The sequence below is a fragment of the Lepisosteus platostomus genome, unplaced genomic scaffold, assembly GCF_059453375.1.
Source record: "Lepisosteus platostomus isolate fLepPlt1 unplaced genomic scaffold, fLepPlt1.hap1 Scaffold_118_H1, whole genome shotgun sequence".
NCBI lineage: Eukaryota > Metazoa > Chordata > Actinopteri > Semionotiformes > Lepisosteidae > Lepisosteus > Lepisosteus platostomus.
Window position 1 is genome coordinate 140,442 of NW_028291499.1, and position 4,139 is coordinate 144,580.

At 41.9% G+C, this 4,139-nt stretch overlaps 1 long non-coding RNA gene across 1 annotated transcript; it reads right to left on the reverse strand.

Annotated features, from left to right (window-relative positions):
- Nucleotides 1-724: 724 nt before the first annotated feature.
- LOC148637539 (uncharacterized) lies at nucleotides 725-3,345 on the reverse strand. The gene is made up of 3 exons (XR_015931343.1): nucleotides 2,679-3,345; nucleotides 1,151-1,309; nucleotides 725-957 (listed from the first exon to the last, which is right to left on the reverse strand). It is a non-coding gene; the product is annotated as an uncharacterized LOC148637539 (long non-coding RNA).
- Between the last annotated feature and the right edge of the window lie 794 nt (nucleotides 3,346-4,139).

Consider the following 4,139-nt stretch of genomic DNA (forward strand, 5'->3'; position numbering starts at 1 on the left):
GGTGTTCAGTGATGTGAAACCTGACTGAGTGTTCCCTGACAGTGTTCAATGGTGTGAACCCTGGCTTTTTGCTGATGGTCTTCAGTGATGTGAATGTTGACTGTTCGGTGATGGTGTTTAGTGATATGAACCCCAGTGGTTCACTGTTGGTGTTCAGGGGTGTGAAGCCTGGCTGTTTGCTGATGGTGTTGTGTTTACATGAGTGTTAATGACAGCAGCAGACATGATCAGTCATGGTTGTTACCTGGGTGTTTCTCAGAGGCAGTCTTCACTGTACTGTTTACAACAACTGAGAGCTTTTTCCCAAAACATTAGAAGAGAAGACTGGACATCTGGGTATTTCTTCAGAGTAGTCAGGGTATCAACTTTATAAACACTTACTTTCTTCCTCGAGACTATCCGCTATCCGCTCTCTCTCTCTGCCTCCTTGGCCTCTTGGCTGGGAGAAGGAAAGTAAGAGGCCAAGGAGGCAGAGAGAGAGGGAGCGGATAGCGCTTCCCAGTCTCGAGGAAGAAAGCAAGCACCGCGGGCAGGCCACGAGTACCTACTCCCAGCCAAGAGGCCAAGGATAGCGGAGCAAGAGAAAGGGGGAGGGGAGAGGAGAGAGCAGAGAGAGAACGTTGCTGCCGGATCCCACCCAGCTCAGCTGCTGCTTGGCCTTAACCCCCTAGGCTCAACCTAGAGCGATACCAGCTCAAGCTTTCTTCAGGATCTTCGATCGCCTTATAGACCTTTGGAAAGACAAGAACTGCGGGCATACTGCAGGCGGTGATGCAGCCTGTTCCCCAGAGGGGCTGCTGGGTAGGAGCTCACACACGTGTGGTGGTGTTTCCCCTGTAGCAGATCTCCTTACTTCCACTCCTGCCCTGGTTGGTGTCCGAGACCCTGTGAGCAGTGAAACCACCTAACCACCTCCCTCCTGTCCAACTGGGCTCCAGTGGTCTGGTGCTTTAGAACCTGTGTGGCACAGAGGAATGGGACAAGTTTGGGACTGAGCCAACAAAGCAGTCAGAGAGTAAACTAGCCCCCCTGGCAATGAGCTGTTAAAACATGAACAGCAGATGGAAACGCTGAAGGATGCTAATACGTAGTATTAATACTTATAATTCATGTTAATAAACAGGGGCTCAAACCGAGTGGTGTCTTTTACCTGAAGCAGAAGTTCCTTGTCAGGGAAGTTTTAGGAGCTGCAGTAACATGTTCACACTCCTATGCCACCAGAGGCTGTGGAGGTAAACGAATGTGAAAGTGTGAGCCCAGCTCTTCAGGAGTGAACACCAGACTCCAGACACGGAGAAGCGAGAGATTCCTGTAAGTACAGAAAGTAGAACTTTACAAAAACAGAAAAAACAAGCAGGATGGATGAAGTCACTGGGCTGTCAGAATGCTGGGGTTTTCTTGGTAACAATCAAGTAGTGAGATTTAGATTAAAACTAACTGATCAGAATGTGTTGCAGTGTCTCTGCATAGTCCTGCCTGAGACTGTCCTCAGAGCCCAGACCTGTAGAGACACTTCTGGAGACAAATGGTTGTTTTTTGTGAATTTCTGGAAGCTGGTCTGCTTTGATGATATTTAGTTTGTAATTGAGTTCTAATCTAAACTAATTTCTCATCTGCGTTTCTAATGAAGGTGAAGGTTGGGTGTTTTTCATCTCTGAGATAGGAGGGGTCATCGCAGTAAAATTAAAAAAGGTGTTAAAAATTTAAATCTGCATTTTACGATGGGGGAAGAAGATGAGAATTTTTATCAGCAACTTCAGTTGACATTTTACCAAGTTAGTCAAATGCTGAGGTTAAAATAGCTTTTATCTTTCAAGTTCTCTCAGTGCTTATTGGAATTCATTCTCTCTCTGTCCCATTTCCATTGGCTCAGACGAGAGCTGTTTTTTGACATGAACAGACACGTTGGGTGTCAGACTGGTTAAGTGAGATTCGTTATGTACAGTGGATATAAAAGGTCTACACACCCTTCTGAAATATTATTATGCAGGTTTATGTGATGTAAAGCCAGAAATCAAGATAAATCATGTAAAGGCCTGGACTTTGCGATTTTATGCCACTCTTCCTTGCAAAAAAAGTTCAAGCTCCTTCAAATTGCCAGGAGATCTCCTGTGCACAGCCCTCTTTAGATCATTCCAGAGGTTTTCTATGGGATAGAGGTCTGGGCTCTGACTAGGCCATTCCAAGACTTTGATCTTTTTCTGAAGCCATTCCTTGGTTGACTTGGATGTGTGTTTGGGGTCGTTATCATGTTGGAAGGTGAAATTCCACTTCATCTACAGCTTTCTGACAGAGGCCAGCAGGTTTTGTGCCAAAATATCTTGATATTTGGAGCTAGTCATTATCACATCTATCTTGACTAGAGCCCCTGTCCCAGCTGAAGAGAAGCAGCCCCAGAGCATGATGCTGCCACCACCATGCTTCACAGTAGGTTTGGTGTTCTTTGGATGATGGGCTGTGTTGTCTTTGTACCAAACGCATCTTTTAGAATTAAGGCCAGAAAGTTAAACCTTTGTCTCATCAGACCATAAGACATTTTCCTACATGGTTTGGGGTGATTAGATGGGCTTGGATGTTCTTTTTTGTGAATAATGGCTTCTGTCTTGCCACCCCACCCCATAGCCCAGACGTGTGCATAATACATGAGACCATTGTCACATGCAAAGAGTGACCAGTACCTGCCAGAAATTCCTGCAGCTCCTTTAATGTTGCTGTAGGCATCTTGATAGCCTCCCTGATAAGTTTTCTCCTTGTCCTATCATCAACTTTGGAGGGTTATCCTCATCTTGTCCCTGTGTCTCCACTTATTGATGATAGTCTTCACAGTGCTGCATGGTACATCCAATGCCTATGATATTCTTTTATACTTTATTCAACTTTATTGTCATTATACTTACAAAGGTGCATAGTATAATGAAAAGTGTTCCTCATTAGTCACTCAGGTGCAGTATATAAATAGGACAGAAGATAAGACAATAGACAGTAACACAATAGCAATAACAGTAATGTGTAATAACATAACATAAATAACATGTAATCAAGTAATCAAAAACTGTGCAAACAGAGAAAATATAACAGGACAAAAACAGTGCAAGGTCATTCTTGGAACAGTGCAAAAATAGTATGGTTAAAAATAGTATGGTTAATTAATAAATATTTTGACCGGTACAGTTTTACTGGGCTATTGTATCGGGACAGAACAATTTCGGCTTACATGTGTGTGTAGTGGTGTAGGAGTACAGTCCTTGTGGGTATAGGAAGACATTAGGAGACATCATAATATGATGGGAGGGAGTGGGGGAGATTTCATATCCCTCTCCTGATCGGTACCTTTCAACAATAAGATCTCGTAGATGTTTTGTCAGCTCCTTGCAGACCAAGGCTGTCCCAGTAGGATGCAACCTGAAAGTTTCAAGGAAATCCTACAGGAACGGCTGATTTTTATTTGGGGTTAATCAGAATCACTTTCATTGATGGCAGGTGTATGCTGCTTACCTTCGGACATTATTTTAAATGTGATTGGTTAACTCTGAACACAGCTACAGCCCCCATTATAAAAGGGTGTGCACACTTTTGCCACCAGGGTGTTGTAGGTTTTTTAATTTCAATATTTTTTTCCTAATAATTATCTATTTGTTTTTCTCTTTTATCTATTTTGTGTTTGCAAGGTCACATTAAAGATGGAAAAATGTATGACATGATTTATCTTGATTTCTGGTTTTACATCACAAAAACCAGCAATTTCAATAATTGTGTGTAGACTTCTTATATCCACTGTAACTACTCTTCTGTTTGTGCTCAACTGCTCATATGAGTGGGTTCTGTCAGACCTGTAGCCAGTGTAGTTCAGTTGGCACCTACAGTATTAATCATGTCTACCTGTAATAATTGTGTTTCCTCTTCAGAGACGTCCTGATCAAAACACTGTATCCCATCAACTCCAGGCATGAGAGGAACTGTATATAGTGTATATTTAATTAAAAATCTTATGCTTGAAACATAAATAATTGTATTGTAAAAATCTCATTATTACTTAATACTTATAAACTACTGTTCCTACAGACAGATACTTTAGAGTAGATATTTATAAGTTTGTTCTTAATCAATTATGAAGTTAATATAGTTTTTATTAAATAGTT